Source organism: Hyperoodon ampullatus (genome assembly GCF_949752795.1).
Source record: "Hyperoodon ampullatus genome assembly, chromosome: 2".
NCBI classification, from domain to species: domain Eukaryota; kingdom Metazoa; phylum Chordata; class Mammalia; order Artiodactyla; family Ziphiidae; genus Hyperoodon; species Hyperoodon ampullatus.
Genome location: NC_136915.1, coordinates 198,368,261 through 198,389,536, shown reverse-complemented (window position 1 = coordinate 198,389,536; position 21,276 = coordinate 198,368,261). Strand labels below are relative to the sequence as shown.

The window sequence follows — 21,276 nt, the reverse complement described above, 5'->3', positions numbered from 1 at the left end:
CGGCGGAGCCCCTGGTCCTTTGTGTGGAGGCGGCGGCGGCCCGGGCGGCTTCACCTGGCGCCCCACCCTCCGGCCCCGGACCCCCCGCCCCGGCCCGGACCCCTGGCGGGCCCCCCGGGCCGGGGACTAGGCGGGGCGACGGCGTCTGACGGGGGCACCGCGGGCCGGGCCGAGCGGACGTGCCGAGGGGGCGTGAGCGTGGGGTTCGGGGGGCGGCCGCCCAGAGGCTCCCCGGCCCCCGCCCCGAGAGCTGCCCGCGGCGGGCGGTGTCAGCCCCGAAGGCGGAGGCCGCCCCGCGTCCCGAGCCGGAGCGGAGGCCCTCGTGCAGCCCCCTGCGCGGGTGGGCGTGAGGGTGGGTGTTCCCGACACGGTCACCAACGGCTGCAACGTCGACGGAGAAGCCCTGCCGGCCCCTGCCCCTCCCCTCCCCCTCCCCTCCCCTCCCCTCCCCCTCCCCTCCCCTCCCCCTCCCCTCCCCTCCCCCTCCCTTCCCTCCCCTCCCCTCCCCCTCCCTTCCCTCCCCTCCCCTCTCCTCCCTCCCCTCCCCCTCCCCTCTCCCTCCCCTCTCGTCACTTTCCCTCCCCTCCCCCAGCCCCCGGCCGCAAGCTCCGGACCCCTGGGCTGTGCCCACCTTTCGGACCGGCCGAGGCGGCCTGAGCAGTTGGATGGGCCGGGACCGTTGGCCGGAGGTTTAACTGCTTTTCCGACAGTTTCAGAAGCTTCTCCCCGCTCCGCCCCCGCTCCCTCGGAGGCAGCCCCGCTCCCGCCCCTTTCTTTCTTAGGCTTGCTCTTTGTAATGACGTTGGAGTTGAGGGGTTCTGTGCGTAACCGCTCAGCTTGGAGAGCTGTGTCGAGGGAGATCCCGACTGAGTCTGTCTGATGCCAAGTTCCCCCTCCTCCCGAATTGAAACGTGGACTCTATATTGGAGTTTATCTTGGACTAGTTTGAAATGGAGATGAAATACCTGTCTCCGGGAATAACTGGTCAGTTAGGATGAGGGAGATGATTGAGAATAGACGCCTTTCTCTCAAGAAGTAGGCAAGGTTGATTGTCGTTGCTTAAGGGAAGTGCGTGTCGGTTGGAGCGCAGAGGCCTGCAGAAGTTGTGCGGTGATTGGGGCCAGGGTTTTAGTTGTGGAAGAACAGGGCATGGACAGGTAGCACCGGAGCTTTGTGTCAGCGTTAGGGACGGGGACTATGAATAGTCCGCTTTTGCATCCATTTGCATCCATGGGCGTCTATTCTGAAACTAGGCAACTTGAGTAAGTTCTCAGTAGCCCAGATGTGTGCAGTCGGTTGCTGGGAGTGAGTTGTCCTCCATGTTGGTATTGTGGTGCACTAGGGCTGGGGTAAACCCTTTATCTACTTTCTTTTCCTATTCCTTTTGTCGGGTTCTTTTCCTAAAAGGATAGTGTTGCTCTGGTTAGGTTTGGCTACTCATTTCAGCATCTTGGCCAGAATATTAATGGTAAGCTCTGCAAAGTGTGTGATCTGACTGCCTTTCCCCATTCTGAATGTCAGACAGACGTGATGGCCACCATTTTGTATTGAGAGTGGTACTTACTACAGCCGAGGAAGGGTATTAAAGAGGCACAAATAAATAATCCACAGACATAACCAGGGCTCTGTTTTGGAGACCTCCTTTGTGTGGAGGAGGCTTGCTTCCTCCTTTGTTAAACAAACTCCTGTGCCAATTGGAAAGAGTTTGGGAGTATTTCTAGTTGATATCACCGCAAAAAGGGAAACCTTTCCAGAAGTTGTAGCTCTTGAAGAAGGGTCTTGTTGGAACAAAGGGATCTGAAGAGATGGAGATGTAAACACAGTCTTTGTTTTAGAAACCGTTTTCTTTTAGAAAGCTAACTGTGAACAAGTGGTTTCATATAGTTGAAATAAAGCAACAACAAACCAAGAGATAAGAAATATTTTCCATGGCGATAGCTCTATTAATGCCCATGTTTCTAGATGATTTGTGACCACTAAGTTTTTGGAATACAAGTGACTGTATTAAAATGGGGATTGGGTTTATTGGTATTTTATTTCTCGGAGATAAGGGGAAGAATTACAAAGCATTTCTATTTTCTTTTGTCCTTATCTTTGCATCTTTAATTAATGGTACTTAATGTAGCTTCAATTTATAGCTGCTTCTTAGTGATGGTCCTAAACTACTTTGCTACTGAAAACTTGAGGTTCACAGAAATTTGTTTGTGAAAATATAGTAAGATAAATATGCTAAAAGGTAATAAAATCAAGAAGATGTTATTCAGATCCTGAGTTATAAGTTTAAAGAGGGTAGTAAACAAACCTATTTTCAAATTACATCAAGTATGTAGGATAACTAGGCTTGTTTCCTGGACTTTTTTTTTTTTTCCCCCAATTTACAATTAATTTGACTTCTGGTTTGTTACCTTTAAAATGCAAATTTTCATTTCCTTCTTGATGTATTTAGATTTCTTTTTAAGGACAAATTATATTTTCCAGGTCATTTTGTGGTATTTGGAGATGATTAATTTTAGGGGTGTAACTATTAGGCAGAAAATAGTGGACTGCTCAGTAAATACTTTTCTCAGTCTCTCGAGTTTGATAGGAATATATGTGGTGGCTTCAGTAATTTACTCTGTTGCTCTCAAACATGTAACATTTGGCCATAGATAGGCAGATTCCACAAATTTCTTCTCTGGAGGTGTCCAGACATTAGAGATTTAAGTCAAACCCCAGATGGCACAATAGACACATTTTTCAACTTTAACTTCCTGTGGTCATTAGTTTGATCCCTTAGGCTTCATAGCCAAAGTGTAAAACTTTCAAATGTTCTAATACAGTCAGTGTCTTAATCCAGTCAGTGTCTTTGATTGAGCCTGTTGGTTCCGCCCTTAGAACATGAAGGAACTTAAATATACTTCTCTTTGTATGGGGGGAGGTGTGAGTGATACAGAGCTCTTTTACTCTCATTCCAGCCCATCATTCTCCCTAATGTTAGGTTTGCTTGACTGTGGCCTAATCCTCTCTGTTGTTTTTCCAGTTTCTTTGGTGTCATGAAATTTTTCTCTAGCTGTGATTCCTTGCCACCTTAAACCTTTTAATACTTGGGGGAAAAGCTTATCAATAGAAATATCCTTGAGCAAAGGAAGAACTTATTACTTTTTAAAAATAACAGTGTTGTTTAGACATAATGTATTTACCATACAATTCATCAATTTAAAGTGTGCAATTTAGTAGTTTTTAGTATTTTCATGGAGTTTTACAACCATCATCACAATCAGTGTTAGAACATGTTTCTCACCCGCAAAAGAAACCCTGTACCCAATTGTAACTAGTTTCTAAAGAGAAATTTAGAACTGTACCTCTCAAAAGAAGAACTTTTTTTTCTCACTTGGTAGGAGGCTGGATTAAGTCCTACAGTTTTAGTTTGTGTCTGCCTTAACGTAAAAACAAACTTCATTTGTTGTAGTCTTTGAATGGGTGATTAGCTAAATTTGACTTTGCCAGTGGTAGATTGGTCACACTCACAGGCATCCATCTAGCTGTAATTCTTAGTGAACTAATCAACAAGTTAATAATAGACTCTTAGAATGGAATGTGAGTGATATGGCAAATATATGAAACAGCTTAAGGTTTACATCCCCACCCCCACTGGAAAAGTTTCCTTTCCTGTGGTTGTAGGATTTGTTTTTAAACATGCAGTCTAAACCTTTTTTAAAGAGCAGAATGACTAGAGAATTGCCTTTGAAGAGTCTTAATAAATGTTCTGATTTAAAGCTGTGGTGTTGAGTTCATTATTGAGAGACACTGATAAGAAAAATTAGAGAAAATGATCAACCCTCGGTTTCATTCTTTGTCTCTAAGGTCCTTAATTTTTTTTATTTCTGATTGATTGATCAGTAGTAAATTCATTTACTTATTTGTTTAGTTTGAGAGACAATAGCAAAGTCCAGGATGCTTACAATACTTTAATATAGGCAGACAGAAATCTGCCAGTGAGAGAATTTTCTTTTAGAAAGGCAAAAATATCATTGTGAACTATTCAATTTAAAAAAAAAACAAAAAGGAATCTGGTTTATATGCTGTAAATGGGAGCTTTTTGCAGGCTTTGGTAACCTCTCGTTGTTTTAATTGGGCTACGTTAAAGTTTGGTTGTAGAAAAGGATAGAGGGAGACCTCATGCCCCCAAATGAAAGTGCTGATTAATTAGGTTCCTGGATTTAGGTTCCACGAAGCCTACTTGTGTATCTCTTGGCAAAGGCCTAGATGGGTTTAAAAACCAGTAACCTGGAAAGACCTTGCTTTCCTCATTGTACAGTCCTTGCATTGAGCTGGTGGTGTGATTTTTCCTTTCTAAGAGAATTAGATATTCTTTGGAGATTATGCTAATATACCTGTTTTATGTGTAGAAGATCATTGCAGTCTCAAAAAAATTTTTTTTAATAATGTGGAATAAATGTTCGGAACTGAAGGACTGACTATACTTTCAGAAAGTTCTAAGTTTGGATCCCTTGAAGAGGAATCATCAGAAGCACAGCAGTGAGTCCCTTTGGGGTGAGTGGGTCCGTGCCATATCACTGGGCCACTCCCATTTACTTTTGATTACTTAAGGTCTGAGAAACTAATAACTGGATTTTAAAATCTGAGTTGTGAGAAACTTGTCTAAGACATGAGAATTGTATGCAGCTTAACAAGGATTTCTTAAGTATTTATCAACTGCTGTGTCCTAGCATGGGATTAAAGAGAAAAATGAGATATTACCTTTGTACACCTAAAACAAATTCTTATAAAAATGCTTTTTCTGTCATTAACTATTAGATGAGTTCAGTGGTGACTTTGCTTTTTCAGTTTCCAAGTTTATGAAGACTAATGGGGAGAAGCCGCCTCTAGGGCAGTGGGACGTTTCTGTTTCATAACTGTAAGATGGAAGAATTTGACTAAATGTATTCTTATCTTTTTAAATTTTTTTTTTAAACATTCAGAATTGTAATTGTAGACCATTCCTCTTAAAGCATCATTGCCATACGCCTTTGGACATGGCCTAGAGTCATCCCATCTGTTCCCCTGTTTTATTTCTTTTAATCATTTAAGTTTTCTTTCTGGACTTAGGACCAGTTACTGTGCTCTGCTAGAACCTTCATTTCCAGGGTATAAATGACATTTTTTAAATTATGAAAATAATTCAAGCATACACAAAAGTGTAGAGAATATAGTCCCTTTACGTATTTTCCTGGGTGTAAGAGGGCGGAAAGCAGAGCAGCAGTGTTGGAACTGAGAGCAAACTAGTGACCTCAGGTGCAGAGAACAACTTGGCTTAGCTTTTGTCTTATTCAGGGTGAGTGAGATTTGAGCAATTAGGAATTGAGGTTTCTAGCCTTTAGTGAGAGATGGCCACTCTTTGCCTAATCAGGATGGGAACTGGATTTCTCAGTCTTTACAGGGCCTTTGTTGCTTTGTGACACGTTTGTTGGAGCCTGTGTGGGAACCTGACCGCTGTCAGGCCAGCTCCTGGATGCAGAGGTGTGGTGGTTGGAGGTGGTGCCCGTCTGTTCCCTTTCCTGCCCTTGGTCCATGTTCCTATCTGACAGTCATCTCGGCAGCATAGAGCTGGGAGTCGGGAGTGACCAAGAAGTAGAACGAAGTCCCTTCTGGAAAAGGAGTTTGAAGGAAATGAGAGTCAAAGGGTCTAATGTGGGGCTGGTCAGGATGTCATTAGGTTCACTTTACTGTGAAGATGGTGGTTCCACTTCCAGCCTCGATGATGCAGTTCCTGTTTCAGCAGAATTGCTGACGAACATTTAGGTGACCTCAAATGTTCAAAAGAAGTGATTTAAAAGTCAGGCCATTGAAAAATATTTTCTGTAAATAACCCCTTAACATCTAAGCACTCTCCTCCCCAAAATAATAAATAGCTTCATTTTTCAGGAACTAAGTTAAACATCACTAGGCAGAAGGTGACATAATAAACGGCTTTTTTTTTTAAGCTTGTTGATTCCATTTCACTTGGAAATGTTATCTTACAACTGATGCAAATTTTAAGAAATATTTTGCAGGGATAAAAATAAGCTTTATCAAGGGGAGTGTATGTGGATTTTTTTTTTTCTATTACATAAAAGAAGGAGTGTTTCTAAATTTTTTTAAATGAGTGGATAGAGTCTTGAATCTAATACCATCACGACCTTGGACAAAGTCATTTTTTTCCAATGTATGCCTTCTTATCTGCTCTAAGGAGATCTGACGCTGACTTAGAGCTGTTGTCCAGATTAATTGATGGATTGCAGGGAGCTTAAATTCCAAAGCTTTTACTTGCTCGCTGCTAAGAAGGGTCTGGGGACAGATTTAGAGAGACGAGGGTTAGTGCCAAATACATATCCCTCATTTCTCCTACAGCGAAGGGATTTTAAAAGTGAAACTTGAAAAGTCAAAAGCCCAACATCAAAACTAGAATATACAAAGTGTAAATTCTTCTGTTGGTTTAGATGAAGCTTTTCTATACCTGGATGTTTTTTTAAATTAGTTGAAATTAAACAATTTTTTCAGGTAGAGCTGTTATAAATTATTTCAGAAAATTTGCAGTGTATGTGTGTTATACAGGTAGGAGTTTGGTAAGCTTTGTGTTAAGAAGTGTTTAAAATTATTTAATTTCCCCTAGTGTGGGAGGGCTGTGATGCTGTGGAAGCCCTGCAGATGGAGAGCATTATATTTTGTCTAACATAATTTAAATAGTCCCAATTCTTGCCTGAAGGGTTAGTAGATTGAGTCTTTAATTAAGTTGCTTGTAAAGTGAGGAGAAAAGTAGAAGAGGTGTCAGGGAAAAGGTTTATTTTGGTCTTCAGGACAGAGCCCGATTATATTTTATTCTTTTACTAAGAAGTAGGCAGACTTTTTAATTTTTTTAGATAAAGCTAATTAGAGTTTCTATATGATCATACAAATTTAGATTCACCGTGTTTTTTTGTTCAAATATGTTATGGGATCTCATAACATTGCTTCTTAGGTGGACCCGTATATATTGTATTTCTACTATTGTGGCTTTTTTGTTTTTGTCTTGAATCAAGCAATTCACTCAATACGGTTTTCTACATGTGTTAAAACACTGTCTAGTGGTGTACATACAAAGTTTTAAAATCTTTAAAATGTGGAAAGTGTTTGTTTAGTTGCGAGCACGTAGCTAGGCTGAGCTTCTCTTCCCAGCTATGTTCCTTGTGTGGCCCTAGGCAGATTTTTGTGCATTCCTACATTAATTCTTGCCACTTCAGAGCTTGATCAAATTGTAGTGTTAGAGGGCTTCCCTGGTGGCACAGTGGTTGAGAGCCCGCCTGCCGATGCAGGGGAAGCGGGTTCGTGCCCTGGTCCGGGAAGATCCCACATGCCACGGAGTGGCTGGGCCCATGAGCCAACACAGCCAAAAAGAAAAAGAAAAAAAAAAAAAAGACAAATTGTACTGCTAGGGATAAAGAGGGACATTTCATAATGATAGATAGGTTAGGATAAAATGTTATATTCAAGCAATGGAGTGCTACTTAGCAATAAAAAGGAACAAACTACTGATAACATTCAACAACATGAATGAATCTCAAAAACATTACATTAAGTGATGGACATCGTGCAGAAAAGAGCACACATTGTACCATTCCATTTATTTGAAGGTCTAGAGCACACAATATTAATATATGATGGAAAAAAAAATTGTAGTTTTAGAGAACTAAGTTTAAACCTGAATGTGTTTTCAGCCGTTGGTTGAAGCTTTTGTTAAGCATGCATTCCTGTGAGGCATACAGATACCTGAACATGGCTGTCTACTCCACTGCTAACTCCAGAGACAAAGGGCAAATCCTGTCAAAACCACATAATTTCAAGGTCTTTAAGGCAGGATCCTCCCAATTTTCTGTGCGGTTGTACCAACTCATCATTTGGTGATATTTAAACCAGATGGGAACATGTCACCCTTGCCAGGCTTTAACTTGGACGGGGAGAGTGAGGATCTCTTAGGATTTGTACTCTGGTGTCTTTTTATTTGTGGGACAGGGGGTGAGGCCATGGAGATGAGCAAGGTCTAGAAAGAATTTTGGGACTATAACCTCCATTTTGTAAAATTCCAGATATTCCAAGCTTTTTCCTCTCCCAGAGAGGCTCTTATCCAATATTTTGGACAAATTGAGAACAGCCACCAGATTTTCCAGCGGAAGGCTGGCTTTGGGGATTTGTGTAGGGTGTGAGTTTGGGGTTTTTAAAGATTGTACTTAATGGCAGCCCATTCTTCTGGGTTCCTTTCTATAAGTACTTTTTTTTCCCACTGCTAACCTTGTGGCTTTTCCTGTCTTCCAAGTGTAAAATACATCCTTGACTTATGTTAATAGATAATTGCTCACCAGATTTTTTTTGAGGGGAACAGGGTTTAAAATTTGATTTAGGATCCAAGGTAATTTGTTTTTGGCAGTTGGTATTAGCTAGCTAGGACATGAAAACTTGCAGAGAATAGGGATTTCGTGGAAAAATCGTGGAGCAGGAGTCCACACATTTGGCTTCTGGTGTGTGTTCCATTATCTTCATGTTATCCTTGAGCTTCCAGCCTTGAGGTTGGATTTTCAAGGTTTTATTCCGTTAACCTGCCTTTTTTTGTTTGTTTTAATAAATTTATTTATTTATTTTTGGCTGCCTTGTGCTGTGCGCGGGCTTTCTCTGGTTGCGGCGAGCGGGGCTACTCTTCACTTACGTGTGCAGACTTCTCATTTTGGTGGCTTCTCTTTGTTGCAGAGCACGGGCTCTAGGCACGTGGGCTTCAGTAGCTGTGGCATGTGGGCTCAGTAGTTGTGGCATGTGGGCTCAGTAGTTGTGGCTCACAGGCTCTAGAATGCAGGCTCAGTAGTTGTGGCACACAGGCTTAGTTGCTCTGTGGCATGTGGTATCTTCCCAGACCAGGGCTCGAACCTGTGCCCACTGAATTGGCAGGCGGATTCTTAACCACTGCGCCACCAGGGAAGCCCTAACCTGCCTTTTAAAATGAGGATAATTCTGGCCCTGCTTTACATGATGAGGCATAAAGAGGTAAGTAAACATGCTCAAGGTCATGTGACTACTAAGTGGAGGAGCCTGATACGAGCCCACACAGTACTCTTAACCATTACTTATATTGCCTATATCCACATGAAATTGGGATTACATGAGACGGCAGATGGAAAATTATGAACCTTTTTATTCTTTTTTTTTAAATTGAAGTGTAGTTGATTTACAATATTGTGTTAGTTTCAGGCGTACAGCAAAGTAGTTCAGTTATATATATGCTTTTTCAGATAATTTTCCATTATAGGTTATTACAAGCTATTGAATATTGCTCCCTGTGTTATGCAGTAAATCCTGTTGCTTATCTATTCTATGTATAGTAGTTTGTATCTGTTGATACCATACTCCTAATTCATCCCTCCCCGACCCTCCCTTTCCCCCTTGGTACCCCTAAGTTTTTTTTGTATGTCTGTGAGTCTGTTTCTGTGTTGTACATAGATTCATTGCTGTTATCTTTTAGATTCCACATATAAGTGATGGCATATATTTGTCTTTGATTTACTTCACTCAGTATGATAATTTCTGGGTCCATCCATGTTGCTGCAAATGACATCATTTCGTTCTTTTTTATGGCTGCATAATAATCCATTGTATGTATGTACCACCTCTTTATCCATTCATCTGTTGGTGGACACTTAGGTTGCTTCCATGTCTTGGCTGTTGTTAATAGTGCTGCTATGAACATTGGGGTGCATGTAGCTTTTCAAAGTGTGGTTTTCTCCAGATACAGGCCCAGGAGTGGGGTTGCTGGATCCTATGGTAACTCTGTTTTTAGTTTTTAAGGAACCTCCATACTGTTCTCCAAGTGGCTGCACCAATTTACATTCCCACCAACAGTGTAGGAGGGTTCCCTTTTCCCTTTTGTTAACTTAGTTCTTGCTGCTAAGGTAGGATTTTTTTTTTCCACCTGTGCTGTGCGGCTTGCAGGATCTTAGTTTCCCGACCAGGGACTGAACTGAACCCGGGCCCATGGCATTGAAAGCGCCAAGTCCTAACCACTGTACTGCCAGTGAATTCCAAGGACAATTTTATAGATAAGGAAGCTGTGCTGAGAGATGTTAAATGACTTGTCTAAGGTGACACAGCTTTTAAAGGACAAATTAGGGAATTCCAAACTGGCTTTTTACTTCCAAGTTCAGTGTTCTTCTTTCTAATATGTGGTGGCCAGTGGCTGCTTTCATAGATCCCAGAAATTAGCTGGGCTTTTTGGGAAGGAGAGTGTGATCTTCCTTTGCTTCTTTGTGGCTATCCTAACGCACTGAAGGAAAATCAGTACTAGAAAGCTGCCCTTATGTGATACCAAAGCACAGTACCATTTTGTTTTGTCTGTTATAGTTGCCTGTAAAATGTAATTATAAAATTTTAAGTAAACCGTGTGCCCTTATTTTTTAACTTATCAATGTGTATGAGCTTGGCCATTCCATATACTTTTGGTTGGTTGGCTCATTTGTGTGGAAACTCCTGGTCATCAATTTCAGTGACCACTTAGCTTCAATTGGAAGAATATGGAAGAAGCTCCTCTGGCCATTGGAAAGGTCAGCTAGGTTTGAGAACTACTAGTTTAGGTGATTCCCTGATGAGGTTTAGGCAGCTGTTAATATAGGGAATTTTCTTACCTGTTGACTTTGAATTAATAGAAATTCTCAGCTCCACTACAAGAAACTAAGGAATCCTTTCTGTCAGTTCTGGTGAATGAAGAAATGGATTGGGTCCTTGGGGTTGGTTATGGGTTCAGTTCAGTACATTTATTGATATGTCAGTAAGTGCCAGGAATTGTGTTAAGGTTCTGCAGTTTACAGCTTTGACTTAAAGGAACTCATAGTCTGCTGGTGAGAAAGATCAGTAATTATATAGTAGGATGTGTGCAAGTAATGGAAATTGTATATAGAATGGTTGAAGATATTAGGGTTGGGGGGATGTGGAGGTGGGTGGAGTATGGGGAGAGGGGGCAGCCTGGGGGTATCTGGGAAGGCATTAGGTTAAGGCAGGTTTAGGGAGGAGATAGGAGTGCAGAATGAGAGTGCGGGCCATGAGAACTCGCAGAAACACCAACAGTTAAGGAGTAAAGAGAATCCGGTTGGAGGCCGCAGGAAATGTGCTGGGAAGCCAAGGAGAGAAAAGAGCTGGTTTGTTGAGCCTGTATTTCAGACTTACGTGACTTCTTGGTGATGATTTTCTTAAGTCTCAACTGTAGACACAGCTGTAAAATCCTCTATTTAAAATCTGGGAAAGTAGGTAATAGAAGAGTTTTTATGGTGTGTCCCATTGATACCAGGCAGCCATTCAAATGAGGACCAGTTTTATCAGGCTGGAACTTCCTTATATTTTAGGTTAAAGAGGGTCATCTTTTAAATCAAATTGATTATTATTATTTTTGGCCGTGCCGCATGGCTTGCAGGACCTTAGTTCCCCCACCAGGGATCGAACCTGGGCCCTGGCAATGAAAGCCTGAGTCCTAACCACTGGACCTCCAGGGGATTCCCCAAATTAATTATTAAATGTGGCAATAAATGTGAAAGAAATAAGATAGTGCTCTCTCTAAAACAGTAACACTGAGATACATTATAAATTTATTTTAAGAGTTTTGGACATGAGATTTATTTATCTACCATCCTAAATTGGGCTTGCCTGTGTAATAGTACACCCTTTTATCTTTCATACAGGAGATCTAGCCTTGAAGCATGGTCAGAATTAGAGTATACTGAATAGACTATCAGGTTGTCCTTGTGTAAATATTAGATGATCGGCAGTGGGATAAACAGCAGCTTCCTAGCAATTCCAGTACAGGTTCAGGCTTCAGTCTTTTACTTCAGATATGGCTATTAGGGATCATATGTGTTCCAAAATTATTTCCACTTTTATTGCTAGACGTATAGTTAATATATCTTAATTGCAGCAGGGCTGAAGAGCTGTTAAATATTTGCTTTTAGTGAAATGTATGGCTTACTATTTGTTTCTTTTTTGTTTGTTTGTTTAGTGCAGTTGCAAATGTGTCTTGAGATGGACCATCAAACAAAACAAAGATTTAGTATCTTCTCTGAGGCTCAGGCTGATGTTTAGTGTCAGTACTGTCTCTTTCCTGACTTTGATTTTGAATCTCCAGGAGTGACCACCAGTTTGTCAAGTACTAAAGGGGTAGGGCAGCAAGTGTTTACAGACCTGATGAGGCCTTAAAGTGAGGGTGCGGGATGTTTACCTTTCCCTGCCCTTGGCGCCCAGGTAGGTGTGGGTGTTGCTGAGTGAAGGTGGAGGGGGAAGAGTTCAGCCTCGTTCCTAAACCCCTTCCCCCTTCCCCGACAAATCTTTTTTTTTTTTTTTGACAAATCATTAAAATGTATTTATTTATTTATTTATTTTTGGCTGCATTGGGTCTTCGTTGCTGCACGCAGGCTTTCTCTAGTTGTGGCGAGCGGGGGCTACTCTTCGTTGCGGTGTGCAGGCTTCTCGTTGCGGTGGCTTCTCTTGTTGTGGAGCATGGGCTCTAGGCACGCGGCTTTCAGTAGTTGTGGCTCGCAGGCTCTAGAGCGCAGGCTCAGCAGTTGTGGCGCACTGGTTTAGTTGCTCCGTGGCATGTGGGATCTTCCTGGCCCAGGGCTGGAACCTGTGTCCCCTGCATTGGCAGGTGGATTTTTAACCACTGTGCAACTAGGGAAGCCCCCTCTGTGAATTTAAAAGGATACTTCCATTATAGGCTTGATGAGACTTTAGGGATATGCCAAAAATCTGTATGAATCACTCCAGGTAACTTTGGTAGTTATCTATTAAGGACATTTTGGAAGAGTAAGATGGCCTCCATGTGATCTAGTTATTCCCTCTTACTGTTTATAAACCAGATTGTACTTAGCTTGTTTGTACAGAGGGGCCTGGGAAGAAACTATTTCTTTGAGGTTTGAGAAGCAGTATCAATGGGAGGACTGTTTTATATCAATATTTTCATATGGCTTTAACAATAATAAATTTAAGTCATTTAGAGGTCACATAAATACAGATTATCATTTCCAAGTTTTATTAAAAGTGGTGGAAAAAGAACTTATTGGGACTAATGCTTTAATAAGTAAACACCATGACATGCCTCTATGTATTTATTTGTTTATTTTTGGCTGCACTGGGTCATAGTTGCAGCACGTGGGATCTTTCATTGCAGCATGCGGGTTTAATTGCCCCACGGCATGTGGGGTCTTAGTTGCCCAACCAGGGATTGAACCCACATCCTTTGCATTGGAAGACGGATTCTTAACCACTGGACCACCAGGGAAGTCCCGACATGTCTCTTTTTTACTGGTGTATTTTCATTTACTAATAGATGGTCCATAGAAACAATGCTTTGCCTTCCCAAATACTTAATATTCAGCAATTAAAACATTCTTTTAAACAAGAAGTTGTGTAAAACTGAAAACTGGCTCTTACCAAGCCCCATCTATAGGAGTTAAAACTTTAACAAATGTTCTTATTCCTTGGTACTTCTTATCTTAATACAACTATCAAAAGTCCGTGTATATTAGCAAATGATTGCATTGGTATTTTCACGTTCTTTTTGGTGGTAGGACTTTAGGGAAGACTGGGTTGCCATATGGCTTTTCTAAAAACGTTGGCATTACACAAACAGGTCAAGAAATCATTGTTAGTGAATGGAGAAAACACTTGAAGGGGCTGCTTTTTCGTTTTGTTTTGTTTTGTTTTTGGCGGTACGTGGGCCTCTCACTGCTGTGGCGCCTCCCGCCGCGGAGCACAGGCTCCGGACGCGCAGGCCCAGCAGCCGTGGCCCACGGGCCCAGCCGCTCCGCGGCATGTGGGATCCTCCCAGACCGGGACACAAACCCACCTCTCCGCCACATCGGCAGGTGGACTCTCAACCACTGCGCCACCAGGGAAGCGAAGGGACTGCTTTTAAAATCTGTGTGGACAGAGTTCTCTGGAGAACCAGATTGGATGGGGAACCCTGGAGGGGTCTGTTAGTTGTTTCCAAGGTTTGGGCTGAGGACTCTTGGAGAGTTCACAGGACCTTTTCAGCAGGTCCGCGGGAACTTCCTCTTTTCAACTAAATGTTTATCTGTGACCAGCTTTTCTTCATACATTTTAACCAAAACAACATATACAACAACTGATTGACAGCAGAAGATATGAAAATCCAGCTTATTTCTATTAAGCCAGACATTAAAGAGATTTGCAAAGTAAAACTCTTCTCACCAATTCATTGCTTATTATTAAATGAATTTTTAAAATGTCTTTTAATTTCTAATGCAGTAAAAATGAATGGATAGAACCCATCTGAAGTAAAACTCTTTGAAGCCGTCAATTTTTAAGAGTTTAAAGGGGACCTAAGGCCAAAAATTTGAGAGTTGCAGTACTAAAAAAGGAACTAACTTCTGCAAAGGCTTGACTCAATAGGAATAAATCTAGGACCTATGCATAAGCAGTTTCTCTTTGTGCTCAACCTTTGAAGAGGATATTATAACACCAGTAGAGGATTTGGTAAAAACTTCCCTTATTCACCTATCTGTTGCTTCTGTGAAGTGAAAATTTTAAAGTGTTTTCAAAAAGGCAAACAATAAATTTTTCCACATAGCCAGCAACAACTAAACTGTCGAAGTGGACCTTTTTGGTCTCATCTTGTCAAGTTTAAATTTTTTTGTATTAAAGATATGATTGTGTTTCATTTTTTGAGAGCTCTCTATTGGAATCAGAAGAGTTTGGAACACAAAAGATAAAAATTGATCCAAATGATTTTTTTAATTGACTTTTTTTTTGGAACTGTTTTAGATATACAGAAAAATTGAGAAGATAGTTGAGTTCCCATATACTCCTCACCTAGTTTCCCCTTTTCTTACCATTCTGCATTATCAGTATGACACATTTATTATAATCGGTGAACCACTGTTGTTATTAACCCAAGTCCATGAACTTACACAGATGAACTGAGGTTTTACCTAACGTCCTCTTCTGTTCTAGGATCTCATTCAGGACACCACACTGCGTTTGGTTGTCAGGTCTCTTTAGGCTCTTCTTAGCTGTGGCAGTTTCTCAGATATCTTGGCTTTGATGACCTTGACCGTTTTGAGGACTGACTGGGTATGTGGGCAAATTTTTTTTCTTTTTTTTAAAGGGACATTTATTCTTGCAGTCTTTTCTGTTGGCTGTGGAATGATTTAAACGCTAAAGCTGTGGGAGTTTTTGTGTTACACCTAAGTAAACCCTGTGCTACAATATGAACCTCGCTTGATACAGTTGCCCATATCTAAATAAGGAGCATGATGTGTTTTTACTAAAACATTGTTCTCTTTGTTTCCAAATTCTTGTCACCAGGTTTTCTTCATTGGCAACTGTTTAGCAGAGCTTTTTTGATTTTATATTTTTTAATCTTTAGCTTTATAGAGACATTTAAAATTAATTTTCCTAATTAGACTTTTTACTTGTTCAGTAACATTTATTGAACATCCATAGCACTGTTCTATGAAGGTAGTTTTCATTTTAAATTCTTCCTTAATAACCATTTTTACACTTCTCTATAGAGGCAGAACACGACATCATTCATAAAAGGCAGTCTCAGGCAGGCACCTGTAATCACTGTGATCATGTTGATTTCTTTTTTCCTGTAACTTCAGTATGTAAAATGTGACCCTGAATGGAGCTGAAATAAGCTTCCTAGAAGGTATAGATATTTTGTTTATAGTGAATAACATTGGAAAGTAAAGGAAATAACCTAAATGTCCAATACTAAGAAATTTTTAAAGTATCAATACAATGAAACGTTAATGTTCCCAGTATAGAAACAAGTAAAAGGCAATATAATTTTTTTTGGTTTGAAATTATGAAGATAAGCATTTTGGAAAAAATACTGGAAGGACGTGTAGCATAATGTAACAGGTTTTTCTCTGAGATTTTGGCTCATTTTTCCTTCTTTATATGTTTTTTTCTGAAATTTCAGCAGTAAGCATTACTTTTGTATTAGGAAAAAAGTATTTTAGACCCATTCTGTCGCTTAGTCTTTGTCCCATAAGAGAATATGCAGTCAGGAAGTTTTATGTAGTGGACATACAGGAAATGGCTTGGTCAATATAAAATACTGATACGGGACCGTATGTAGGCTTGCCCACTAGAGTGTTGTCTTTTGTGTTACAGAAGCTGAATTCCATTGCCACCCTAGCAGCTCCTCTCTTGGCAGATCCATTGTTAACTGCCTTACCCTTGGATTAATAAACCTAAGACAATCTTATAAGAAGCTCTCTCTCTTTTTTCTTTTCTTTTCCTTTTTTTTGGCCACACCACACGGCATGTGGGATCTTATTTCCCCGACCAGGGATTGAACCTGGGGGTAGAGTCCTAACCACTGGACCGCCAGGGAATTCCCTAGGAAGCTCTTTAAACATGGATATCTGACAGTACATCCTCTGACTTTAAAAAGCAAGATGCATGTATCTCAATGCTGGAAAAAGAGTACAGCAAAAAAATAGATTAATGGACCTTGCATAGTATATATTAATGAATTCTATCTTATACAAATTTATAATGAAGATTAGAGAATCAAAACCACGGTGTTAAACATAACCAATCAAAAACAAGAACAAGGTTGCAGTAGGCTTCCTGGAAACTACAAAGCTTTGCAACATGAACATTCCCTAATCATTATCATTTTTTTTTAACCATTTACTTTGTAAATGCTAGGCACCTGTCTAAAGGCTTTGCCCCTATTATTTTATTTAAGCCTCCTGGTTTCCCCTTTTTACATGTACCTGAGGCACAGGGAGATGAACCTACTTCAGACCCACACAGTAGAGTCAGGATTTGAACCCAGGCAGTGTGACTGAGAGCCTACCCTCTTTAACGTCTGTTCTACTGTACAGGAGGTGGTAAAGGGCATCACTGTGCCTTAAAACTCAGCCCTGAAGAAATGACAGATGAGGATGATACAGGGGAGCCCTTTTTTGTTTTTGCTTTTAATTTTATATAAGCTTATTCTGACTTTATTGAGTTAAATGTATAAAATAGCAGTGTATACACAGAGGGATTTAATACATGATATATATAATTATCTTTAAAAAGTCAGGGTGCAAGTTAAAACCAAAAGTTCTTTTCTCTCCCAAATATACTGTTATTTCTTTTTTAAAAAATGTTGCTTTCGGGCTTCCCTGGTGACACAGTGGTTGAGAATCTGCCTGCCAGTGCAGAGGACACGGGTTCGAGCCCTGGTCTGGGAAGATCCCACATGCCGCGGAGCAACTGGGCCCGTGAGCCACAACTACTGAGCCTGCGCGTCTGGAGCCTGTGCTCTGCAGCAAGAGAGGCCGCGACAGTGAGAGGCCCATGCACCGTGATGAAGAGTGGCCCCCGCTCGCCGCAACTAGAGAAAGCCCACGTGCAGCAACGAAGACCCAACACAGCCAAAAATAAATAAATATATATATTTAATTTAAAAAATGTTGCTTTCTTCTTTTTTTTAAAGGGAACTTTATTATATATTTATTTATTTTTGGCTACATTGGGTCTTTGTTGCTGTGCGCGGGCTTTCTGCAGTTGCGGTGAGTGGGGGCTACTCTTCCTTGCGGTGCGCGGGCTTCTCATTGCGGTGGCTTCTCGTTGCGGAGCACGGGCTCTAGGCGCATGGGCTTCAGTAGTTGTGGCGTGCAGGCTTTGGTAGTTGTGGCGTGCGGACTCGCAGGCTCTTGAGCACAGGCTCAGTAGTTGTGGCGCACGGGCTTAGTTGCTCCCCGGCATGTGGGATCTTCCCGGACCAGGGCTTGAACCCTTGTCCCCTGCATTGGCAGGCTGATTCTTAACCACTGCGCTACCAGGCAGGGAAGCCCTCTTCTTTTTTAAAGATTATACTCCATTTATAGTTATTATAAAATATTTGCTTTATTTAGGGGAACTCTTTAACCTGTGTTGAAATTGCTATGATGAAAAGTGCTGGTTGGCCACTAGATGCTACCTAGAGTTAGGCTGAAAGGATGGGGTCCTTAAAGGTAAACTTCAGAGGTCAGTTGCTCCTTGAAAGTTGAGGTTGCATTCACTTCTTGTTAGAGGAAAATTACATTTCAGTGGTCAGAACTTAATGTCATGTAATACTTGTTATTTTTGCTTTATAATAAAACAAACTTTACATTTGTAATTTCAGTTCTTACCATAGTCCTGAAAGTAGCTATTGTTCGTACTTTACAGATGGGAAAGTTGAGATTCCTGAAGTGGTGGTAAGAGAACCGAATCGCAAATTCTGGTCTTCTGACTTTCAGCGCGTTGCTCTTTTTTTTTTTTTTTTTTTTTTTTTTGGTCCTATACTAATCGCCTGCTTACATTCTGAGGAACAAGTGTCTTATCCATTATTATTATGCTTGGTTAAGTATAAAGAGAAGGGATTGAAAGAAAGTGGGTTGGGGTAGTGAGATAAGAACTTAAAGGTGCGAAATTTTTAAAGGAAAGCCAGACATATTCTCAGGACCTTTGTTTGGTTACAGACCCCTTTGAGACCCTGGTGAAAGCTGTGAGCCTTCCCAGAAAAATCCACATACACTCAGTTCTATTTACAATTTAAATGCCTAGGCTTTAGGGTATAAAAGTGTGGTTCCTTAGTCTAAAGAGGAAATCCTCAAAATAAAGTGTTTTTACTAGTGGCTCTCTAAGGACCGGAGATCTTAAACAGGCTTTGAACAAATTGGTGGCTAATTAAAGCTGCCTGGGGCCAAGTCTGCCCAGAGGGAAGTAAGAAGCAAGGGAGAAGCAGCATCACTAGCATTTTATTTACCTTGGGGAGACTTTGAATGAAGCCTTTTGTATTACAAAGCTTTCCTGATAGACACCTATCAGTGTCGTCATGAGTGGCATAGGATGCCTGAGGGGTTCATAAATAGTAAGTCTGTTCTTATAATTTATAATGATTATGCTGTGCCTTGTACTACCTCTTCCATTTGTGCAGGTGTCTTAAGGATATCTTACTGACAAACCATTTAATTGATGAGAAAGTAGTCTTTTAAATTGTATTTCATATATGTGTTACTGAAATCTTTATTAAGGTTGATAAATCTTAGGCTCAACAGAAAGCTTTTCTAACTTGCCTTAAAATACTAAGATAAATTCTTTGTTTGGATCGTTAAAAGTTTCACCGAAGTTCTGTGGTAATGTTGATAACATAGAAACTATAAGAATCTGTATTAACAACACTGAGTTTACCTCTGCTGGCACTGGATTAAAATCCTGTGAGTGCATTTATTCAGTGATGACTGGGTTTGATAGAATATACGCAATTAGAAAAATGCTTTGGTTCTTAATTCATGTTGTTATTTGTAAACTAACCAGAATGTACTTTTGACGCTGATTTTTAATTGGTTTTGTCTGCAGGGAATCGGAGAACTAACTTGTAGTGAGCTCTGTAGAGGGTATACTTTCTTGTGTTGCTGATCGTTAGGTCTTAAACTGATATTAAAACAGTATTCCAGTATGTTAAGTATGTGGATGCTAACAGTGGATCATTTACAGAGTGAATTTTCCTGGTGTTTTTGAAAAATCTTTAGCATTCGATGAAAGTTATTTTCATACTGGTCAATTTTATAATTTCAAACATTTCTCTCAGTTAAATGTGCGGTAACTTATTTTTGCTTGGTTAGTGCTAGGACTAAGGAAAATGTTTACCTGGTGTTTCTCAGGCCTCTCTGAGGGTTTTTAAGTGTCAATGGTCTACTTAACTGCTTTCCCAAGGAATATATTTTTTAATGCTCAGGAAAATAATTGAGCTTTTAAATAATATAGCTGTACTTTTATTTTGAAAGGGTTAAAATAAAACCATTTTAAAGTTTTTAAAGGAAATTAAGATGAATATCAGCAGGGAATTTACATTGAACTCCTTGCAATCTATTATCTTGTTTGTATGGAAATGCTGTTTTTTCCTTTAAAAAATTATTAATTAATTAATTTTTGGCTGCATTGGGTCTTCGTTGCTGAGTGTGGGCTTTCTCTAGTTGCGGTGAGCAGGGGCTACTCTTCGTTGCGGTGCGCGGGCTTCTCACCGCAGTGGCTTCTCTTGTTGTGGAGCACGGGCTCTAGGTGCGCGGGCTTCAGGAGTTGTGGCATGCGGGCTCAGTAGTTGTGGCTCGTGGGCTCTAGTGCGCAGGCTCAGTAGTTGTGGCGCACGGGCTTAGTTGCTCCACAGCACGTGGGATCTTCCTGGACCAGGGCTCGAATGCATGTCCCCTGCATTGGCAGGCGGATTCTTAACTTGTGCGCCACCAGGGAAACCCTGGAAATGCTATTTTTATGTTAGAAAAAAAATGATTTTATGAACTATTTTATTGGTAGAGGCTGAAAGTTTTGGTTAGATTACATGATATCCCTTTTAGATACTTAAGGGTCAAACCAAAAAGTATCACGTTTCTAAATGGAGATTTTCATTATTTATTTGACTACTTAATTTGAGGATTATATTCCTGTTTGAAATTTTTCACTCCTTAGAGGCTTTAATATGGTCTCTTTCCTTCTCTGATGACTTTTTTTTTAATTAAAAATCTTTTTATTGAAATTAGTTGATTTACAATGTTGTGTAAATGGCTTTTTTCCGCATGTAAAAGTCATGGCCCAATGAGGCCAGACTTTGCCAAGAATATCTTTGTTCTAATATGACACTGAGCATTGCAAATAATATGTAATCGTTTTATTGGAGTAGAACTTTACAGCTGACAAAGTCTCAAAACCGAATGACATTTATCCCATTTTCTCTTTCATTGTAACCAGAGGAGGAGACAAAATTTGCAGGGATCTGTGTTTAATGAAGGAATGATCTACTGACATAGTTTTAGTTTTAAACGTATTATACCCACTGTGTGAACTTCCTTAGTGACAGATACATAGTGTTTTCCCTTTGATGTTTGATTTTTAGGATTTATTTTATTTGAAAAAGGGTTCAGGCTAAAACAAGTATCAATTAAATAACATACATACATACAAAGACACAGCTCACCTTAATTTATAAAACTTTAATATGTACACTTAAGATGAGATTAATTTTTGTATCGTGTTTTGGGAGTAGAAGGCATATTTGATTCATTGGAGGATATCATTATACATTACTCATAAATCTTAATCTATAAAAATTGCAGGTCATTTGGACAGTATGTTAATCATTTACTTGTATATTCTGACACATTTGTCTTTGATATATTTTTGGTCTAACCTTCAACCCAGATCAATTCATTTCAGAAAGCCTACAGCTTTTATAAAGTATTAGAGAGCAAAGCTCTGAGCAATATCAAG

General features: G+C 40.4%; 1 protein-coding gene across 3 annotated transcripts in view; it reads left to right on the top strand.

Moving 5' to 3' along the window:
• Window positions 1-21,276, top strand: part of KDM5B (lysine demethylase 5B) — a 70,626-nt gene that overhangs the window by 488 nt on the left and 48,862 nt on the right. The gene's annotated exons all lie outside the window — the stretch shown is intronic.